At 46.0% G+C, this 24,103-nt stretch overlaps 1 long non-coding RNA gene across 1 annotated transcript in view; it reads left to right on the forward strand.

Moving 5' to 3' along the window:
- Positions 1-17,241, forward strand: part of LOC308519266 — a 38,991-nt gene extending 21,750 nt beyond the window's left edge. The window contains exon 8 of the long non-coding RNA XR_013995991.1: positions 16,861-17,241. This is a non-coding gene — a long non-coding RNA (uncharacterized lncRNA). The remainder of the gene's footprint in view (positions 1-16,860) is intronic.
- Positions 17,242-24,103: the final 6,862 nt, after the last annotated feature.

Below are 24,103 nucleotides of genomic sequence, written 5' to 3' on the forward strand. Positions count from 1 at the left end.
GCCATGGAGGGTGTTTGCAGGTGGCAGTGGGATTTATCCAACCATGGCAGCTGAGCTCCAAGAAAGAAAGAAAGAAAGAAAGAATGAGAGAGTGAAGGGGAGAAATAGTGAAAGTTGGAGAGAAATGTAAAAATTATCTAAAGAAGAAGAAGGTAATTAGGTAACAAATAAATATATAAGAGAGAGCCATTCTAGGAATAAGAATGAGGGTGCATGAACCAAACTCTGATTAATTCACATCTGTGCTTCTGACATGGGCAACCACCCACCCACCCAGGAAACAGTTCAAAGCTGACACACATAAGGGAGGACCACCGTGAGGCCAGGGAGGGGAGGACCCATTGACTACAGATTATCATGTATCCAATTAGCTGCATCTGTCATCCAGAAGCGGAAAGACAACAATTTAAGTAGAAAGACTAAATGGATGCATGAAGGCATGAATGAGGGAAAGAACGAAGAAAAAGCTTTGCATTGACTGATGAGGAGGGGGTTGTAGAGGGGGTTAGGGTTCAGCCAATCCCTGGTGCCTGGCCTCCAAAAGAATGAAAGGCAGTAAGAAAGAAAGATTGAAAGACTGGTAGAAAAACCAATTAAGATGGGGAAAAATCAACATAAATAAAAGGAGTAAGAAAGAATAAATAAGTAGGCCAAACAACTACCATGTATGAGAGAGGACTGGTTTAACACTGATTTTCCACATTAATTCAACTCTGTGGCCCCGAAGTTTATAAATAATAAAAACAATACCACACGCAAAAGACACAGAGAATAAATCCACGTGTTCCATGAGAGAGCAAGAAAAAGAGTTTGAAAATAAAAGGAAAGACTGGGAGAAAAAAGATGTAGGAAAAGAAATTAAAATAGACATGTGGGGGAAAAGGCACTTACTAGATAAGTATTTAAATATAATGAACAAATATTCATTAAATATAATTAGTAATAAAAAGTGAGTTTCCACAGTAAAAAAACCCCAAGTGGCTAAAACGAAAGACGGAATTAGCAGAGGAATGGCTGTGTGAATAAATGAATAAATGATGATTTGAGAAAACAAGGAATGGGAGGCATAGAAAATTATGACAAGATGAATATAAGCAATAAAAACATTAAGTGAATATATATGTATATATGTATGTATACACACACACATATGTATGAGAGAGAGAGAGGGGACCATGCTAGAACAAAAAAATGAGACAATATCTTGGACCCCCAAATTATGACTGATTGAAAACTGGGCTTTTGATGTAATTAAATAAACCCTAAAGCCAAGCACCAGTACAAGAAATTAACAAGCAAAAGGGCGCCCCACGGACAGGTGCTGAGAAGGCTCCAGGAACCACAGATGATGGTTAATCCAATTCTGTGCACCTGAGGCCCATAGATAAAAAGATAAATATTGAAATAAAGGAGTGACAGGAAGGATGAACAGATATCTGAGCGGCTGCCTTAGAAATGCTGTGCCAGCCAGGGCTGGGCTGCCATGGGATGGCTGCTCATGTCACTCTAGGGAGCATGTCACCTGTGGTCCCTAAACATGAACAGATGCAAGAAAAAAGCATCGGAGTTAAAGAAAGAGATGAGGAAAGCAAGATGAAACGAAGTGAAAGAGAAGGAAAACCCCCACCAAAAACCCCCGTAGAAAGGTAACGTGGGTGGGTCTCAGATAGAAAAGCCTGTTGGGGCTGGTAATGGGTCATCATTAGTCCTAAAGATGGATGAGATCATCCGATCCTGTGTCTAGGGCAAGGGAAAATGAGAATTTAAAAAAAAGGCAAAAAAGGAAACAATAAACACCCAAAATGATAAATGGCTAGTTAAGAGGTTGTCTGAACGGGGATTATAATTGGTTTACATACATACTCCTTAAATAGATAAATACATTACACCTTTCAAAGAATAAATGAAAAATCGAGAAAACACTGGCCAAAGAAACAGCCACTGCAGTAAAATATGTGCAATCGAGGTACATAAATAAAATAATAAATACTGAATGTAAAAGGTGACTAAATGCAGGGAAGAAAGATTGCAAGGGAAAATAAATTCACGGGCCAGTGAGGTTCATTTTGCACATGGGGTTTTGACTAATACAATTTCACGGGAGACCTAATAAGTAAAAGAAGACCCAGAATAAGAACGAAAGGACAAATGCATGAGCGAGTGAAAGAATGAACGAATGAGTGAATGAATGAATGGATGAATGAGGGTTGGAGCTGCATAGACCAGGGATAAGGATGTTGCATGTAGGACTCTGGTGCATCCTATGCACCTGAATTTATAAGAATGAGAGAATGTACAGAAAAGTGAGAGGAAGGGAGAAAGATGAAATTTGGGAAGAAATAAAAAAAATAACGAGGAATAAAAATTATATATGAATGAATAAAGAGGACTTGTGAAAGGAGGGCTTATGAACTAAGGGCTATGATTCCTTTAAAGTTGTGCTTCTGAAGTCCATAAATAAGATAATCAAATCTAATCTGATTTGATTCAAGTGAGTGAATGGATGAGTGACTGAAGGAAGGAAAAGAGAGAGGAAAACAGAAAGGGAGGGAGTGGATAGGAGGAAGAAAGGAAGGGAGGAATCTTCCGTCCTGTTTTGGGCTTCCTGTGATCTAGCCAGTTGAAGAAAGTGGGGACCAGGGAGGATAGCTCTTGGCAAGTCATGTGCCTGTTATATGCACTGTACCTGGCAGGGAGGCGCTGGCTCAGGAAGCTGTCAAGTGATTGCCATTGCTTGGTGTGTACTCCATTTTACTTCAGCTTTCTCAGCCTCAGTTTCTCCATCTGTAGCCTTGGAATGCATCAGCTTCCCACTTGGATTGATCAGGGGCGGGGGGGGGGGGGGCGGGCAGATGCTTATATGCCTATTGGCAGTGCTCTGTGACCTAGATAGGCAGAAGGGCTCAATGTAGGGCGCTGCAGAAGGTTGCATGAGCAAGGGGTGTTGGGCCAGGTGGGTGTCTTGGCCCCTCCCTGGGCATGGGTCACCTGTGAGGATGGAGGATGGAGGTTGGGCCTCTAGGTAAGACAAGCCAAGGCCCTCTTGTGTTCCTAATATAAACCGTGTAAATGGCACATGACCTAGAGAATGAGGTCATCCATCAACCTGACATAGCACCCATCTTTCTTTATTCCCTTCAAATTCTTGTCTAATGCACACTTTTAAAAAACGAACATCTCTTTTTAAATGACCTAACTGCCATTCCTCACCACATACGCTGTTTTAATGCCCTGCCTTTTCCATTAATATGCTGTCATCAACAATTTTCTTGCTTGCATAGTCTTCATCACCTCACTAGATGCATTGTGTCTTATTATTCACAACACCTACCTGCTATTGTTATGCATAGCATCTTTCCTTTTAATGTTATAAATTATGTCACAGCTAATGGCTTAGCACACCCACTTTCTCTCATTCTTATGAATTATCTTCCTACACCCAGAAATGATCATTGCTTCATAGGCATGTCAGTTTCTCTTGCTAGACTGTGAGCCCCTAAGGGCAACACAATGTTGAATTGATCTTTGCATCTCCAATGCCCAACAAGTTATAAATACTAAATATTGCTTTGTTGGATGATTGGATGGAAAGATGGGTGAAAATCTGAATGAGAAGATAAATGGTGGGCTGATGGATGAGAGGATGGAAGGTTGGATGAAGATGTAGTGAATGGGCCCTGACTGTTGAGTTTCAGTGTTTAGAGTGTCAGCCTACACAACTGGTGATCACAGGTCCCATTCCTGGGTCAAGGGCATGTACCTGGGTTGCAGGCTCTATTCCTGCCATGGTTGAGGTGTGTGCAGGAGGCATCCAATTGATGTGTCTCTCTCGCATTGATGTTTCTCTCTCTTTCCTTCCTCCCCCATCCCTTCCACTCTTTCTGAAATCAATGGAAAAAAATATCTTTACTTTTTGGGTGAGGATTAAAAAAAGATGTAGTGAATGGGTGATTGGTTTCCTGATAGATGAGAGAATGAAAGGGAAGATGAAGCTGCAGTGAGTGGGTGAATGGTTGACTGATGGATAAGAGGATAGAAGGATGGATGAATGTAGCGAGTAGATGACTCGTTGGCTGATGATGAGAGGCTGTAAGTATAAATGAAGTTGTGAATGAATGGTAAGTCATTGGCTGATGAATGAGAGGATGGAAGAATGGATGAAGATGTAATGGCTGGGCGATAGATTCTCTGAAAAATGAGAGGATGGAGGGATGGATGAAGATGTAGTGAATGGTAAGTGATTGACTTATGAGTGACAGGATGGAAGGATGGGAGGATGGATGAAGATGTGAATGAGTAGGTGCGTGGCTAGTTGATGGATAAAAGGATGAAAGGATTTAAGATGTGAGTGTGTGTCAGTGGTTGAATAATGCATAAGAGGATGGAAGGATGGATGAAGAGATAGTGAGTAGATGATTGTTTAACTGTTCAATAACAATGGAGGAACGGATGAAGGCGTAGTGAGTGGTCAGTAATTGGATAATGGATGAGATAATTGAGAGGGGAAAGATATAATGAGTGGATAAGTGTCTGCCTATTGGATGAGAAGATTGAAGAAGAGAATAAGATGTAGTGAGTGGGTGAGTGGTTGGCTGATGGATGACAGGATGGAGGAATGGATGAAGATGTAGTGAGTGCATGATTCTTTGGCTGATGCATGATAGGATGGATGTTTGGATGAAGGTGTGGGTGTTCAGTGTTTGGCTGACAGGTAAGAGCATGGATGGATGAAGATGTGAATGAGTGGGTGAGCGGTTGGCTGATGGATGAGATGTTGGAAATATGGATGAATGTGTAGTGAGTGAATGAATGATTGGATGGGAGGGATTGATGAAGATGTAGTAAGTGATCAGTGATTGGCTATTGGATGAGAGGATGGGAGGGATTGATGATGATGTAGTAAGTGATCAGTGATTGGCTATTGGATGAGAGGATGGTAGCATGGGAGAATGGAAGAAGATGTGAATAGTGGGGTGAGTGAGTGGTGGCTGATGGATGACAGGATGGAAGGATGGGTGAAGATGTGACTAAGTTCATAGTTGGTTCATGGATGAGAGGATAGAAATATAAATGAAGATGTGAATGAGTGCTCAGTGGTTGACTGGATAATCAGATGGAGGGATGAAGATGTAATGAGTGGGTGATTGGTTTGCTAATAAATAAGAGAATGGAGGAATGGATGAAGATGTAGTGAATGGTTTGTGATTAGTGAAGGAGACGATGAAGGAAGGGTGGATGAAGATGTGAATGAGTAGATGAATGATTGGTTGATAGGAGAATGAAAGGTTGGATGCAGATGTGAGTGTGGGTCAACTATTGGCTGATGGGTGAGAGGATGCAAGGATGGATAAAGATGTAGTGAGTGATCAGTGATTTCCTAATGAATAAGGGGATAGATGGATGGATGAAGATGTGAATGACATGATCAATAGTTGCCTGATGGATCAGAGGATGGAAGACTGGATGAAGATGTAGTGAGTGGGTGAGTAGTTGACTGATGGGTGAGAGATGGAAAGAAGAATAAAAGTGAAGTGAGTGAATGAGTGATTGGCTGATGAATGAGAGGATGGAGGGATGGATGAAGATGTAGCAAGTGGTCAGTGATTGGCTAATTGATGAGAGTATGGAAGAATAAAAGGGTGGATGAAGATGGGAAGTGTGGGTCAATAGCTAGCTGATGAGAGAGAGGATGAAAGGATGGATAAAGATGTAGTGAATGGTCACTGATTGGCTAATGGATTAGAAGATAGAAAGATAGAAGGATGGATGAAGACACAGTGAAATATCCGTGATTGCCTAACGGATGAGAGGATGGAAGGATGAAGATATGAAAGACTGTTGTCAGTGGATGGCTAATGTATGAGAGGATGGAGGGATGAAGATGTAACAAGTGGTCAGTGATTGGCTAATGGATTAGAGGATGGAAAGATAGAAGGATGGATGAAGATGTAGTGAGTGTGTCAGTGGTTGGCTGATGGTTAGGAGGATGGAAGGATGAAGATGTGAGTGACTGTGTCAGTGGTTGGCTGCAGGATCAGAGGATGGAAGACTGGGTGAAGATGTAGTGAGTGAGTCAGTAGTTGGCTGATGGATGAAAGATGGAAGGATGGATGAAAGTAGTGAGTGAATGAGTGATTGGCTGATGAATGAGAATATTGAGGGATGGATGAAGATGTAGCAAGTGGTCACTGATTGGCTAATAGATGAGAAGATGGAAGAATAAATGGTGGATGAAGATGTGAATGACTGAATGGTTGGCTGCTGGATGAGAGAATGGAAGGATTGATGAAGATGTAGTGAGTGGTCAGTGATTGGCTGATTGATGAGAGGATGAAAGGGAGGATTAAATTTAATGAGTTTGTGAGTGGTTATTTAATGGATTAAAGGATGGAAGAATAGATAAAAATGTAGTTAATAGTCAGTGATTGCCTATTGGATGAGAGGATGGAAGGATGGATGAATGTGTATTGAGTGAATGTCTGACTAATGGATGAGAGAATGGATAGAAGGATAAAGATGTAGTGAACAATTAGTGACTGGCTAATGGATGAGAGGATGGAAGTGTGGAAGAATGCATGAAGATGTGAATAGTGGATAAGTGGATGGATGATAGATGACAGGATGGAAGGATTGATGAAGATGTATGAGTGGTCAGTGATTAGCTCATTGGTGAGAGGATGGAAGAGTGGGTGAAGATGTAGTGAGTGGGGTGAGTAATTGTCTAATGGATGAAAGGATGGAAGAATGGAAGGATGGATGAATGTGTATTGAGTGAATGTCTGATTGACTGTTGGATCAGAGAATGGATAGAAGGATAAAGATGTAGTGAATAGTCAGTGACTGGCTAATGAATAAGAGAATGGAAGTGTGGAAGAATGGGTGAAGACCTAAATAGTGGATAAGTGGATGGATGATGGATGACAGGATGGAGGATGGATGAAGATGTACTGAGTGGGTTTTTGGTTGGCTGATGGATGAAGGTGTATTGAGTGAATGACTGACGGATGGGTGGATGAAGATGTGACTGTGGATTTATAGTTAGTTCATGGCTGAGTAGATGGAAGGATGGATGAAGATGCAGTGAGTGGGTGAATAATTGGTTGATGAATGAGAGGGTGTAAATATAAATGAAGATGTGAATGAGAGTTCAGTGGTTGACTGATGGATAATAGAATGGAAAGATGGATGAAGAGGTAATGGGTGGGTTATTGGTTGGCTGAAAAGAGGATGGAGGGATGATGAAGATGTAGTGAGTAATCATGATTGGTTATTGAAGATAAAGATGGAAGGAAAGAAGAGTGGATGAAGATGTGAATGATATGTGAGTGGTTGTTCGATGGATAGGAGAATGAAGGTTGCATGAAGATGTGAGTGTAGGTCAATAGCTGGGCTGATGGGTGCGAGGATGGAATGGTGGATAAAGAGGTAATGAATGGTCAATGATTGCCTAACCAATGAGGTGGGGGGTAAGGAAGAATGGATGAAGAAGTGAATGATAGTGTGAATGGTTGGTTGATGGGTGACAGGATGGATGAAGATGTAGTGAGTGAATGAGTGATTGGCTGATGAATGAGAGGATGGAAGAATGGATCAAGATGTAGTGAATGATGAGTGATTGCCTAATGAATAAGGGATGACAGGATAGATGAAGATGTGAATGATAGGGTAATGGTTGCCTGATGGATCAGAAAATGGAAGACTTGATGAAGAGGTAGTGAGTGGGTCAATAGTTGACTGATGGATGAGAGATGGAATGATAGGTGAAAGTGTAGTGAACGAATGATTGGCTGATGAATGAGAGGATGTAACAATAAAAGGTGGATGAAGATATGATTGTGGGTCAATAGTTGACTGATGGGAGAGAGGATGAAAGAATGGAGAAAGATGTAGTGAATGGTCAATGATTGGCTAATGGATTAGAGGATAGAAAGATAGAAGGATTGATGAAGACACAGTGAAAGGTCAGTGATTACCTAATGGATGAGAGGATGGAAGGATGAATATGTGAAAGACTGTTAGTTGATGGATGAGAGGATGGATGAAGATGTAAGTGAGTGGGTCAGTAGTTGACTGATGGATGAAAGTGTAGTGAGTGAATGAGTGATTGGCTGATGAATGAGCATTGGGGGATGGATGAAGTAGCAAGTAGTTACTGACTGGCTAATTGATGAGGATAGAAGAATAAAAGGGTAGATGAAGATGTGAATGACTGTGAGTGGTCGGTTGCTGGATGAGAAGATGGAAGGATTGATGAATATGTAGTGAGTGGTCAGTGGTTGACTGATTGATGAGTGGATGGAAGGGGGGATTAAATTTAATGAGTGGGTGAGTGGTTGTCTAATGGATGAAAGGATGGAAGGATGGATGAATGTGTATTGAGAGAATGTCTGATTGACTAATGGATGAGAGAATGGATAGAAGGGTAAAGATGTAGTGAACAATCAGTGATTGTCTAATGGATGAGAGGATGGAAGTGTGGAAGAATGGATGAATCAATGGATGATTATTGACAGGATGGAGGATGGATGAAGATGTAGTGAGTGGGTTTTTGGTCGGCTGTTGGATGAGATGATGGAAATATGGATGAAGGTATAGTGAGTGAATGACTGTTGGATGAGAGGATGGAGGGTTGGATGAAGATGTGACTGTGGGTTTATAGTTGGTTAATGGCTGAGAGGATGGAAGGATGGATGAAGATGCAGTGAGTGGGAGAATAATTGGCTGATGAATGAGAGATGTAAGTATAAATGAATCTGTGAATGAGAAGTTAGTGAATTACTGATGGAAATAGGTTGGAAAGATGAATGAAGTATTGAGTGCATGATTGTTTTGCTGATGGATGACAGAATGGAGGAATGAATAAAAGCTTAATGAGTGGTCAGTGATTGGCTAACAGATAATAGCATTGATGGATGAAAATGGGTAAGTGATTAGCTGATGTATAAGATGATGGAAATGTGGATGAAGGTCTAGTGAGTGAATGAATGATTGGATGATTGATGAGAGGCTGGAAGGATTGAAGATACAGTAAGTGATCAGTGATTGGCTTTTGGATGAGAGGACGGAAGCATGGAAGAATGGAAGAATATGGGAATAGTGGGTGAGTGAGTGGTGGTGGATGGATGACAGGATGGAAGGATGGGTGAAGATGTGACTGAGTTCATAGTTGGTTCATGGATGAGAGGACAGAAATATAAATGAAGATGTGAATGAGTGCTCAGTGGTTGACTGGATAATCAGATGGAGGGATGAAGATGTAATGAATAGGTGATTGGTTTGCTAATAAGAGAATGGAAGGATAGATGAAGATGTAGTGAGTGGTCTGTGATTGGTTAATGAAGGAGAAGATGGAAGGAAGGGTGAATGAAGATGTGAATGAGTAGGTGAATGGTGGGTTGATGGATAGGAGAATGAAAGGTTGGATGCAGATGAGAGCGTGACTGATGGGTGAGAGGATGCAAAGAGGGATCTAGGTCAGAGATTGTCTCATGAATAAGGGGAGGGAAGGATGGATGCAGGTGTGAATGATAGGGTCAATGGTTACCTGATGGACCAGAGGGTGGAAGACTAGATTAAGATGTAGTGGGTCAGTAGTTGACTGATGGGTGAGAGATGGAAGGATGGATGAAAGTGAAGTGAGTGAATGAGTGATTGGCTGATGAGTGAGAGGATGGAAGGATGATGAAGATGTAGTGAGTGGTCAGGGTGTGGCTAATGGATTAGTGGATAGAAAGATAGGAGGGTTGGTGAAGATGTAGTGAGTGAATTAATGGTTGACTGATGGAATAGAGGATGGACATATGGATGAAGATGTAGTGAATGTTCAGTCATTGCCTAATGGATGAGAGAGTAGAAGGATGGAAGGATGAAGATATGAATGACTGTCTATGGCTGGCTGATGGAAGAGAGGCTAGAATGATGGGTGAAGATGTAGTGAGTGGATCAGCAGTTGACTGATGCACAAGATATGGAAGGATACATGAAAGTGTAGTGAGTGAGTGATTGGCTGATGAATGAGAGGATGGAGGGATGGATGAAGATGTAGCAAGTGGTCAGTGACTGGCTAATTGATGAGAGGATGGAAGGATGGATGAAGATAGAGTTAGTCATCAGTGATTGGCTATTGCTTAAGTGAGTGGAAGGATGGATGATGATGTGACTAGTGGATCAGTGGTTGGCGGATGGATGACAGCATGGAGAGATGGATGAAGGTGTAGTGAGTGTCCATGATGGACTAATGGTTGAGAGAATAAAAGGATGGAGTGATCAGTGAAGATGTAGTGAGTGGGTGAGTATCTGGCTGATGGTTGAATATAGAAGGATAGTTTGAAGATGTAGTAGTGGTTAGTAGTTTGCTGATAAATGAGAGGATGGAGGGGTGGATAAACATGTAGTGAATGCATGATGCATTGGCTGCTGGATGAGAGGATGGAGGGATGGATAAAGATATGAATGTGGATCCATGGTTGGCTGATGGATGTGAGGATGGAAGGACAGATGAAGATGTGGGTAGGTTAGTGATTTGCTGGTGGATAAAGATGTAGTAAGTGAGTAATTGGTTTGGTGCTGGATCAGAGGATGATAAGATGGATGAAAGTGTAGTGAGGGAATGATTGGCTGATGGGTGATAGGATAAAAGGATGGATGAAGATGTAGTGAGTGGTGAATGATTGGCTAATGGATGAGAGGATGGAAGGATGGAAAGATAGATGAAGATGTGAATGAGTGATTGGCAGATAAATGGGAAGATGTAAATATAAGTGAAGAAGTGAATGAATGGTTAGTGGTTGGCTCATGAATGAGAGGATGGATGATGTAATGAGTGGGTCATGTATTGGCTGATAGAGGAGAGAATTGAGCAATGGATAAAGATGTAGAGTGTTTTCAGTGATCAGCTAATGAAAGGATGGAAGAATGAATGAAGTTGTGAATGAGTATGTGAGTGGTTTTTTTTATGGAAAAGATGAAGGATGAAAGGATGGATGAAGATGTGTGTATGGGTCAGTGGTTGGCTGATGGATTAGAACATAGAAGGGAGATGAAGATGTACTGAGTGGGTCAATGGTTTGCTGCTGGATGAGAGGATGGAAGGATTGATGAAGATTTAGTGAGTGGATGATTGGTTGGTTGATGGATTGGCAGGATGGAGGAATGCATAAAGTTGTAAGTCATAGTGATTGGGTAATGGATGAGAGAATGGAAGGATTTCAAGATGGATGAGAATGTAATGATTGGGTGAGTGTCTGGCTGAAGGGTGATGAAGATGTACTGAGTGGATCAGTGGTTGGCTAATAAACAGGAGGATGGATGAGTATGTGAATGAGTAGATGAATGATTGACTAATGGAATGGAGGGATGGAGGAGGATGGGAGTGTGGGTCTGTGTTTGGCTGAAGGATGAGAGGACAGAAGGATGGACTAAGATGTAGTTAATGGTTCAGTCATTGACTGATGGATGAGAGGCCGGCATTATGGATAAAGGTTTAGTGAGTGAATGAGTGCTTGGCTGACAGATTAGAGGATGGTGGGATGGATGAAGATGTTTTCAGTGGTCAGTGAATGACTATTGGAAGAAAAGATAGAAGGATATAAGGATGAATGAAGATTCAATGATTGGGTGAGTGGTTAGTTGATGGAGGAGAGAATGGCTTGATGGATGAGGTATAATGAGTGGGTGATGACTTGGCTAATGGATGAAAGGATGGAGGGATGGATGAAGATGTCGTGAATGGGTGATTGGTTGACTGATGCCTGAGGGGATGGAAGCATGTATGCTGGTGTAGTAAGTGATTAGGGATTTGCTAATGGATGATATGATTGAAAGATAGAAGGATTGATGAAGATGTGATTGAGTGGGTAAGTGGGTGTCTGAAGGATAAGATGATGGAGGGATAAATGAAGATGTGATTGAGTGGATGTAAGGAGGGATGAAGATGTAGAGAATAGGTCAGTAGTTGGCTGATGTATGTCAGATTGAAGGAAAGATGAATTTGTAGTGAGTGTATGAGTGATTCACTGATGTATGAGAATATGGAGGGATGAATGAAGATGTAGTGAGTGGTCAATGACTGGTGAATGGATGAGAGCATGGAAGGATAAAAGGATGGGTGAAGTTGCAAACAAGTGGTTGGATTAGAAGATGAGAGGATGGAAGAAGATGTGAGTGGGTGATTGGAAAAAGGATGAAAGGATGAAGATATGAATGAGGGGGTGAGTGGTTGGTTGATGAATGAGATGATGGAGGGATTGATGAAGATGTGAGTGTGTCAGTGGTTGGCTGATGGATGAGACAATTGAAGGATGGATGACAGTGTAGTGAGTAAATGAGTGAATGGATGATTGGTGAGAGGATAAAGAAATGGATGCAGATGTAGTGAGTAGTCTGTGAATCGCTAATGGATGAGTGGATGGAAGGTCAGAAGGATAAATGGAGATAAAGTGAGTTGGTGAATGATTGGTTTATCAATTAGAGGATGGAAGGATGGTATAAAGTGTAGTGAGTGAATGAAAATTAGCTGATGGATGAGAGTATGGAAGGATTGGTGCATAGGTAGTGGGTGGGAGTTTGGTTGGCTGATGAATAAGATGATGGAAGGATGAATGACGGTATAGTGAGTGAATAAGTGAGCATCTGATGGATGCGAGGATAAAGGGATAGATGAAGATGTAGTGAGTTGTGAACAACTGGAAAATGGGTGAGTTCATGGAAGGCTAGAAGGATGCATGAATATGTAGTGAGTGGGTAAGTAGTTGGCTGATGGATAGAGGATCGAAGGATGGATGAAGATTTAGGAAGTGGGTTTTAGTTGGCTGATGGATGAGATGAGGAAAGGATGTATGAAGGTGTAGTGAATGAATGAATGATTGGATGAATGAGAGGATAAAGGGATGTATATAGATGTGAGTTGTCAGTATATGACTAATGGATGAGAGGATTGAAGGATAGAAGGATGGATGAAAATGTAGTGATTGAGTGAGTGGTTGGCTGATTGATGAGAGGATGGAGGGATGATGAAGATGTAATGAGTGGGTTTTTGGTAGGCTCATAGATAAGACAGTGGAAAGATAGATGAAGGTGTAGTGAATGACTGAGTGATTGGATTATGGATGAGAATATGGATTATGTAGGGAGTGGTCAGTGATTGGCTAATGGATGAGAAGATGTAAGGATGGAAGGATAGATGAAGGTGTGAATGAGTGGGTGAGTGTTTGGCTGATGAATGAGAGGATGGAAGGAGAGATGAATATGTAGTGAGTAGTCAGTGTATTGCTAATGATGAGAGGATGGAAGAATAATAATATGGATGAAGATGTAAGTGGGTGAATGGTAGGATGATGGATGAGAGGATGGTAGGGTGGATGACTGTATAGTGAATAAGTAAATGATTGGCTGATGGATGAGAGGCTGGAAGAAAGGATGAAGATGTAGTGAGTGGGGTTTTGTTTGACAGATGGTTAAGACAGTGTAAGGATGGATGAAGGTAGAGTGAGTGATTGAGTGATTGGCTAGTGGATGAGAGGATGGAAGGATGGGTGAAGCTATGAATGGGGAGGTGAGTGGTTGATTGATAGATGAGAGATGGAAGTGATGAAGATGTAGTGAGTGGTCAGTGTATTGCTAATAGATGTGAGGATGGAAGGATAGTAGGATGGCTTAAGATGTAGTAAGTGAGTGAGTAGTTGGCTGATGGATGATATGGATGGAAGGATGGATGAAGATGTGAGTGAATGATCGATTGGCTGATGGATGAGAGGATGGAGGGATGAATGAAGATGTAGTAAGTGGTCAGTGATTGGCTAATGGATGAGAGGATGGTAGGGTGGATGAAGATGTGAATCAGTGGGTGAGTGGTTGGCTGATGGATAAGAGTATGGAAGGAGCAATGAAGATGTAGTGATTGGGTTAGTGGTTGGCTAATGTATGAAAAGATGGAAGGATGGATGAAATTTTAGTGAGTGAAAAAGTTTTAGTGAGAACTAAACTCACTAATGGTTGGCTAATGGATGAGAGGATGGAATGTTGGAAGGATGGATGAAGATGTGTGTGGATGAGTGGTTGGCTAATGGATGAGAGGATAGAAAGATGTATGAGAAGATGGAAAGATGGATGAAGGTATAGTGAGTGATGAATGATTGGCTGATTGATGAATGGAAGGAAGGATGTTGAAGGTGTAATGTGGTCAGTGATTGGCTAGTGGATGAGATAATCAAATGTTGATGAAGTTGTGAGTGAGTGGGTAAGTGATTGGCCTATCAGTTAGAGAATGGATGACTGTGCTGTGAATGGTCAGTGATTGGCTAATGGAAGAGAAGATGGCAGGATGGATGGATGGTTGTAGATGTAGTGAGTTGGTGAGTGGGTGGCTGGATGAGAGGATGGAAGGATGGATTAATGTGTAGTGAGTGATTGAATGATTGCCTGATGGATGAGAGGATGAAGGGATGAATGAAAGTGTAATGAGTTGTCAGTGATATTCTTGGGAGGTTGGCGATGATTTCCAACTTAATTTGATCCATCCATCCATCCATCCTTGAATTCATCCTACATTTCTTAACATGGCGTTTTGGCCTCTCCCTTTTCTGAAAGCAAACCTTTTCCTTTGGTTGTGGTGTGTAGTGCCATGGGCTGTGGTCATATAGCAAACACCCATATTTATAGCTTCTTCCTCCAGAGTCACTGCTGTAAGCAAGCCCCAGCTGAATCTCATCTGCCACAGTCACCCATATGGCTTCCTTCTCTAAGGTGCTTTCCCATGCATCACACACAGTGATGAATCCAGGACTGGGGTCTGACAGGGCCCCTGCCCACCAGCAGAGACATCCTCTCCAGGCCACCCTGTCTGGTGGTGCCTGGTCCCTGCCATAACCTTTGCCTTCCACCTTCCAGGTTCCTCCATCAGATGGCCGTGGTTATAACCCATTCCTTCATCCCTTAATTCCTTCCTTCATTCACTCCCAGTCAACACACAATTTTAAAAATCAGCTAGTGCTAGACTAGGGCCAGCTCACAAGGATTCATTGTGACATCTCCTTTTGGAAGGAGAGCTGAGCAAGTTTGCAAGGGGCTGTGTTTGTGTGTCAGTCATCAGGTGAGACCCTTATTCAGCTGCCACTTCCAAGTCTGAGTTCTGTTGAAAGTTTGATTATCTTTTCCAACTTTGTTCCTTACAAAACGAGGTTGATTAGTAATCAGTAAACTGTGTTCCCTGCGTGCTCAGAAATCACAGCCCATATTTTCAAGAGGCTCGAGTGAGAGCCAGGGGGCCTGAGTTGAAGGGCTGGTTCCAGCCGTGAGCAGGCTTTCAAGTCATTAGCGCACCTTGGTCTGGCGCCACTGAGGAGATCTTAGAGCCATTCCTGCCCCATTTGAGATTAGTTAATGCTCAGCTCTATTTAGAGAAAATTGGGGGAGATGATTGCTCTTGTGGATGACAAGGACCATGCCCTGTGAGGGGTCTGTACGGAACAACTCATCAGTGAAGCAGGGTGTCCAAGGCACATGGCGCTTGGCAAACCCTAGATGCAGCTCCCAGCATCCATGCAGGTCCCAGACATAGTGAGACCCGCCCCCCCCCCCCCCCTTTAGCCTATTGTTCCCAGCATGGGACAAGGTTTGGGCCTTGGGGACACTATTGAGAATTCAGCATTTTATTTATTGCATTGAGGAGTCGGTAGACTGGGCAAAGCCGGAACCTTGGAGCTAGACAAATGTGGTGTTTAAACTTAAGGTGACTGCTTGGGTCTATCTTCTGCGGGGGAACCTAGCACCCACCTCGCAGGGCAGATGTTGAGGGGTGGGGCTCTGGAGGTCTTGCCCATTTAGTTTCTGGTCCTGATGTTACTATTTGCCAGTATAGTGGTCTTTGGGCAGGTTACTTAAACCACCCCGAGTCTTGACATTCCCTTCTGTAGATTGGGTGCATCATGATTGTGTCCTCCAGGGGATGCTGGTAGACACCGAGAAAGGTGGCTGTGCCTGGCTGTACCCCGTGTATTGGTTCCCAAGAATCAAGATCTGGGTTTGAGCTGCCCCAGCACCTTTTTACACATGTGTGTTTGTGGGTGTGTGTGTGGTAGCTATGTGATCTTGCTTACCTGTAACCTGGAACTAGTCACATACCTGACATGGTTTTTGCTTCAGTGAGGTTATTTATATGAAAATAAATGCTTTGTTACCTGGCACACAGAAGCCCTCGCCCTCCTGGGGGCTTTGAGGCTGGCCATGCGCCCTGCAGTCTATGGGCGCTGGTCACAGAGCCCTGTGCTCCCTGGCCTCTGGCCCAGGGGACTGTGGGACAGAGTGGAGGTATGGGAGGGGCACCTGGCCAACTCTGGGGAGACAGTGAGGGAGGGCAGGAAAGAGAGGCCAAAATGGGAAGATCAGGGAGAATTTCTAGAAACCCCCAGAGTAGGACGAGGCTGATATTTTAGAAAACACTCAGGTTTCATTGGTAATGGGTTGGAGAGCCGGGGTGGTCTTTGGAAAGGCTACGAGTTCCAGATTTTGGGTTAGTGCGGTGAGCACTGTGAGAGGTGGCTGGTCGGGGAGGGCGCCATGACCAGGGTTGTGCTTCTGGAAGTCTGTGCAGGTGGAGGAGACCCAGGTGATGTGCAGGACACCAGAGGCTGAAGGGAACTAAGTAGAAAGGCTGGAGCTGGTGGCTGGGTGCTCCCCTCGACCCCATGACAGCGGGGAGCCAGGGCCTTTCCTGCGATGTCCAGGTTCTCAGGCGCTCCGTCTGGTAAGCAGAGGGGGTTCCTGTCCTCTCTGCGCTCCTGACCTGCCTGTCTGCATGAGAACGCTTGTTGGCCAGTGCGACCGAGAGTGGGTGGCCTTCATCTGCACCTGTGTCTCTCTCAGCCTCCACAGCCACGGGGACGCCCTGCTCACATTCCCTCGGGACAGGCTGGACCCAAAGACTCTGGACCCGGCTGCCCCCTGCAAGGAGGGGTGTGCCCTCCTCCTCAGCCTCCCCTGCGGTAGCTGCCCACCCTTTGCGGATGGACTTCAGTGAGCTGAGGGTCAGACACGTGGGCTTGACGCCTGCCCACACCTTACGAACCCTGAGACTTAGGGGACTGGCTGTGCCTTCGCCATCCGCATCTGTGAAAGGGGCTCTGCACCTACCTCACAGGGTTGTTGTGAGGAGTCTGTGATGCGGTCTGAAAGTGCCCAACCTGGGGCTTGGCACATCCTATTGGGCTCTCAATAAATGTCTTTTTTTTTGCCTTAACAAACACAGTAATGGACGTGCTACTAATGTAAGGACGGGTAAGTGTTAAATGTGCCTCTCACTGGGGCTTCTCTCTTTGGGCAGTGTGATGGGTGGGGAGGGGCAGGGGAGCCAGCTCCAGTCCCCGCCTGTCCCCTACCCATCTGGCACTCAAGGGTGATAAAATGTCCTGCAGCAGGGCTGGCCTGGTGGAGGTTCTGGGACTGATACACATATGGATGAGCTAACCTGGCTGGACCCCCTTTGTCTAATGGTCATAGGATGCCAGGTTTCTTTCCAGAAAGGAATATACAGAGATGGTGGAGGAAGTCCGAGTTGAGTTCACTGTCCTGGCTTCGGCAGCCTCAGAGGGGCTGCCCCCAGGGCTACAGTTCTTGTCCTCCTCACACATTGTGGTGGTGGGGGCCTCTGGCCAGGCAGTTACTTTAGAACTGATGGCAAGTGGATGGCCAAGCAGGTAGTCTCAAGCAGGTACAATCTGGCTGTGATCCTGAGTCAACACTCATTCCAGGAGAGTCCTGTATGTAATGGGTAAAGCTGCAGTCACTGATGAAGCTGAGTCATTAAGAATGAAGGACTCCTAGATGTTCCAGAGCTGAGACTATAGCTCCAGCCTCTGTTGAAGCTCAGATGTCCATGATGAGTGGCCCTCTTGAAGTTCCAGATCTGAGAACCCAGCTTCAGAGTCTGATGAAGCCCAAATGTCCCTGATGAGTGGCCCTCTTGATGTTCCAGAACTGAGAACCCAGCTTAAGTCTCCAATAAAGCTCAGACATCCATGATCAGTGGCACTCATGATGTTCCAGATCTGAGACCCCATCTCCAGCCTCCAATGAAGCTCATATGTCAATGATGAGTGGCCCTCTTGATGTTCTAGAACTGAGACCTCAGCTCCAGCCTCTGGTGAAGCTCAAATGTCCATGACAAGTGGCCATCTTGATGTTCCAGAACTGAAAACCCCGCTTCAGAGTCTGATGAAGCCCAAATGTCCCTGATGAGTGGCCCTCTGGATGTTCCAGAACTGAGACCTCAACTCTAGCCTCTGATGAAGCTTAAATATCTATGACGAGTGGCCCTCCTGATGTTCCAGACCTGAGAACCCAGTTCCAGCCTCTGAAGACGCTCAGATGTCCATGATGAAGGGTCCTCTTGATGTTCCAGATGTGAAACCCCAGGTCCAGCCTCTGATGGAGCTCAGATGTCCACAATGAGTGGCCCTCACGGTGTTTAAGATCTGAGAACCCAGTTCCAGTCTCCGATGAAGCTCAAATGTCCATGATGAGTGGCCACCTTCATGTTTCAGAACTGAGAACCCAGCTAAGTCTCCAGTGAAGCTCAGATGTCCACAGTGAGTGGCCCTTATGATGTTCCAGATATGAGATTCCAGCTCCAACTCCAGCCTCTGATGGAGATCAGATGTCCACGATGAGTAGCCCTCATGATGTTCCAGATCTGGGACCTCAGCTCCAGCCTCTGACCGAGCTCAGATGTCAACAATGAATGGCCCACTTGATGGTCCAGATCTGAGACTCCAGCTCCAGCCTCTTATGAAGCTCAAATGTCCATGATGAGTGGCCATCTCAATGTTTCAGAACTGAGACCCAGCTCCAGCATCCAGTGAAGCTCAGATGTCCATGATGAATGGCCGTCATGATGTTCCACAACTAAGACCCCAGCTCCACCTTCTGATGAAGCTCAGATGTCCATGATGAAGGCTCCACTTGATGTTCCAGATCTGAAATCCAATTCCAGCCTCTGATGGAGCTCAGATGTCCATCATGAGTAGCCCTCATGAGGTTCCAGATCTGAGACCCCAGCTCCAGCCTCTGAGCTCAGATGTCAGCAGTGAATGGCCCTCTTGATGTTCCAGAACTGAGATTCCAGCTCGAGTCCCCGATGAAGCTTTGATGCCCATGATGATGGCTCTGCTTGATGTTGTAGAGCTGAGACCTCAGCTCTGACCTCTGATGAAGCTAAGACGTCCATGATGAGGGGTCCCTTGATGTTCTAGAGTCAAGATCCTAGCTCCAGCCTCCAAAGAAGTTGTGATATGCAGAACTGGTGAGAAATCCTCAAAGCCATGGACTTTCTAGGAAGGAGTAGATGTGGCTGAGGCTTGACTTGAGATCAGAGATGACAGAGGACACTCTGCCCTTCACCCATACCTTGTGGCCCTCCTTATTAGCATCATTGGAGGTAGCATTTCAATCTGAGGGAAGCTGGGTTCCAGATGCATAAGGAGACATGTGCCGTGGAGACTCCCGGCAGGAGGAAGGGCGTTCGGAAGAGCATGGTAGCAGAAATCAAGGATTGTGTCTGGGGAACTGCCTACAAAGCCTACCCATGGGCGTGTATCTCAACAGCAAAGTACGGTTTTATGCCTTTTAGTTGTGCTAGACTCATGGCTGGCCACACACCAGGCTTGACTCATGGGGCTGCCAAGTTGGCTGGAACCTGGAATGTAACCCAAGCTCATTTCTGCGGCTTAGCTGCTCTGCCAGGGGAAGGTGCTAAACGCCCACTCGCCAGCCCGGCGTGAAGCTGAAGCCTTGGGGCTGGTCAGATCTGGTTGTCTCTTTCCAGCAACTGAAGTTTATTGAGATTGGGACTGGGACAGGGCTGGACCATCATGATGGGCATGGAGAAGGCATGGATGGCAAGGAGGCTCGCCAACTACATAGGGACAAGATGGCAGCTTTCCAGATGCAGCTGCACTTTGGGCCTGGAGACCTTGCCCTGAGCACCTTGACCATAGCTGGGCTCCTTCAGGAACTTGGTTGACATCAGACTCTTTACTTCGTTGGAAAGAGATGACAACTAAAGAAATAAGGCCCAAAATATTGACTTGCTCAGAAACCATAGAACGTAATGGATAGATATTGAGGTGAAGCTATGAAAAGTGTCAACTTTGGGAGGAGAGACTGCTGGGTATTATTCTGGGCATGCTGACTCTGAAATCTCAAGATTTGATGGTTCTGAGAATTCGATATCATCAGTTTATGCCATTAAGATACAGCTCCAATAATATACCCCAGAAACTGACATATTTTATGCAGTTGTTGTCTGCACGAAAGAGAGCAGCTAGCAAGAGTTTTTGAAACAAAACAAAACAAAACAAAACAAAACAAAATGAACACATCTTGACGATGCCAACATCATTTCGTTGATATTTCCTGGAAATTCATTAGAATTTGGAACTATGCACACAGAAACTTTTATGAGTAATTGGAACTCAAGACTTCGGATGGAATGAAGGAGAAATGTTTTAGAGGACTGCCTCACCCCACCACCACCCTCATTTGACCAAGTTATTTTTAGGAGAGTTCCTAGAACAAATAATTATTAGAATCACTCATTACTAATTTCCTAGAAGTCCAGACAACAAATTCAAAGCCAAATGCAAAACGGATGAGCCAGGTTTGTAATGTCTGTGAAGACATGTGAAATTTGCTCCCTAAAATTATTAGTTTCAGGGAGATAGGCTCAAAGTAGAATTGCAGTAGTGGCAGGAGGGATGGGTGGAGCCTCTAGATCACCAGGTAGCTTCCCCCGACTTGAGTCAGAGAGATTGGAGACTATTATACAGCCCCTCCCAGGAAGATCGTCAAACTCCAAGATGTTGGGGGCGTGTGCTAGGCACTGTGCTGAGACTCTGGGGGCAGAGATGAGTGCGATTCAGACCCTGCCCTCCAAGTGGGAAAGGTCAGATTCCAAATGGTGCTGCTATGCTCTCAGCATCGGGCCCATTGTGGTCTCCCAGTTCACTCCCCCATTTTACAGTTGAAGACACTGAGGCCGAGAGAAAGGTTGGTTCCTGATGTTCGTTAAGACCAGACCTCTCTCTGGAGGCCATGGCACCACTATTTCCTATCACAGCCTGCATCTGATTTCACTGAGATCCAGGAAGACCCCGGAAGCCTGAGTGGATCACCTTCAGTCACCCATCAAGAGAGCAGAAATAGGAAGGCTTGGCTCCAGATCTCCCACCCCCTTGGGCAGAGTGACTTTGCTGGTCCCCAGTGCCACGCTGGAAGACCAGACCACAAGGCGCAAGGAGTTCTGGGAACCGGGCCCAGCCATAATTCGTCTCCGACTCTCCCCCTCAGGGCCTCAGTTTCCCCACCACTCACTTTGTCTTTCTCCTGCTTGTTGGAGGGACGTTCTCTGGTGGGAGTCACCACTCACACGCTGTAAGTAGCAGCCATTTGACTAAATGGATCGGGGGCAGGGAGAGGGGTGGTTACTGAGGGAGGTGCTAGCCTTCCTCCTTCCCAGAAGGGACCGAGCTGGACCTCACGTTTCACTGACACTCCCAGGTCAGCCTTTCGGACGCAGGGCACATTGGCCCTGGCTGCACTTTTCTTCCCAGATGACTATACTTTTCCCCTTATCCTGACCAGTGGCCGCCATTACCAAACTGTGGACTGGCGTGTGGTGGTCAGGTGTCTAGCAAAGCTTTCTCTCAAGCTCCCCTCACAGCAGCCACCTGGGAGGCAGTGCTCCTAATACTGCCCTCCCTGTGCTGCTCAGGGGACATTTTGGGCTCTTCCTCCAGACCGCGGCACCCAGCTATCCAGTAGGGCCTCCAGGGAAGCCAGCCATGGGTGGGTGGAGGTGGCTTGGGCAGATGAGTGGGCAGCACAGTGGCGAGCAGGACAGCAGCTAATTGGCACAGAGAGTGAGGCCAAATTCAGGCCAGATGTTACTGGGTTAGTCTGCAAAGGAGGGGGTTCCTCTCACCCCAGGGAGACATTTATTAGACTAATTCGATTGTGGGAAAGACCAAATTCCAGGGGATGCAGCTGTGGTCTTAGTGTAGGGCCCATAGTGGTCTCTGTCAGCTCTGTTGCAGCTGAGAGGCCTCTATAGGCAAGAACGGCCAGGAGGTTGGGGGGTGGGGGAGGGGGTGGGTGGTGGCTGGGAGGGGGGTGGGTGTGGGTGGGGGTGGGGCTGGCAGGGTGATGTGGAGTATTACCTATATACCTGCACTTTACAAAGCACTTTATCTGTTTGCTTGGTGTTGGCTGGAGATGGAAGGAGTAAGTGTGCCTGTCAGTGGACTGTGTGCTCGTCAGTCCCCCAGGTCAGGTGTGGGACCCTGGGCTTGGAGAGGGGCAGAGGGTGCTCTGGGTGGACTCACATGTGAGTCCCCGAGGTCTGGGGTTAATTCTCCTGGGGTCAGGAGGGGCCTTTCCTGTGACATATGGCGGGCCTCGGTGCCCCAGAATCAGAAGGCCATAGGGCTAGGAGGACAGCCCCTTGGTACACCCCAGACCTGGCCTTTAGGAACTATTACCCAGGCTGGAACTCACATCCTTCTACTTAGAATTGCCCAGGACCCCAAGGGCCAGGCCTTAGCCTAAACCCCCGTCCCTAGCCTGTGCCCATCACTTTCCAGCATACTGCTTCCAGGGCTCCTGCCATCCGGGGCCCACAGTCCAGGGCTTACTAGCAGCGGCTCTCGGGTGACTTCCCCGGGTTAAGCTCAGGTTTGGTCCTGGCCCAGGGAGGGCTCAGTGTGCAGGGGACCCTGGCCTGGGGGTAGATGTTTGCCTGTGCTTGCCTGGGTGTTGTTGGGTGTGTGTGTGCGCGCGTGCATGTGTGCTATGCATGTGCAATCTGTGCGTGTTTCCACATGTACCTGGGTGTGTTTGTGTGCATGTGTGAGTGCATGCATGTGCAGCCTGTGCTTGTGTGTGCATGCATGTATGTACGTATGTGTGTGCATGTGTGGCACGTGTGTGAGCTTGTGTGTGTGTGTGTGTGGGTGAGAGAGAGAGAGAGAGAGAGAGAGAGAGAGAGAGAGAGAGAGAGAGAAACAGATGTTGAGTGAATGGAAGTGAGAGACAGAGCGGGTCTCTCCCTAACCCCAGATACCCTAGCCTGGATTTCACATCCACTTCTCCCCAAGACCCCTGCTCTCAACCACCGCTGCCACATTCCCCTCAGAGCTTTGTCCACTAGCCCACCTGTGCATCTAGTTCCGCCACAGTGGGCAGAACAGCGGCACCTCAGTCCCCAGCCCCTTATCCATCACTGTCCCACCTCCTCCCCTTGCCGCTCCTTGGCAATGCTGCTATGGATGGGGAACCTTGCTCCTAGGAGCTGCTAATACTCTCTCACCAGCTCTGTCCAGTCTACCCAAGTAGCCTCTCCCTTCTGTGTTCCGGAGTGGAGCCTTCCCCTCCCACAGCCCCCCAGCTCCTACCCCATTGCTTGGGGTTTTGACCAACCCCCCTCCCACTAGCCCTTAGACCCCAGCTTCTGGGCAGCTCACAATAGACATTATTGAGACACCTCATGGATAGAGGGGCAAGAATGGGTTGAGCACGGTTTGGCTGGGTCCCTGTGCCCAGCCTCCGCAGCCTCCCCAGCTCCTCCAGCTGCTGCCGGTGGTGTCTGCCACCCGCGGGCACCGGCCAGCTAGCTGCTGTGCCACACCCTCAACAGAGCCTCAGAGCTGGAGAACACCTGTGCACTCGGACCAGCTGCTGCACCGTCCAGGTCAGTTCCCACCGTGTTCCACGGTACCCCACTCCCTTTGTCACCCAGGTGACTACTACCTGAAATGCAGAATCCAGAGGGCAATGCTTGTCCTCACTGATGCATAGGCACACATTGACTTGGATTGCAAAGTGCCCCAAATGACATCAGACTTTCTGATGAGAGTATGTTTTGTCCTGTTGGCTTGCCAGTGCGCTGAGTGTGGACAACTCAAATGAGCTTCATTTGCAGCTCGAGGTTGACAGGTATCTATGTATGTCAACCTCAGATATCTATGAGGTTGACAAATATGTTATATTCAGGAGGCTACATTGGTGCAACTCTTAAAGATTGGCATGAAAATCTTGTTGCTAATTAAAAATGGGC

Source organism: Myotis nattereri, assembly GCF_964212035.1.
Source record: "Myotis nattereri genome assembly, chromosome: 1".
Taxonomy (NCBI): domain Eukaryota; kingdom Metazoa; phylum Chordata; class Mammalia; order Chiroptera; family Vespertilionidae; genus Myotis; species Myotis nattereri.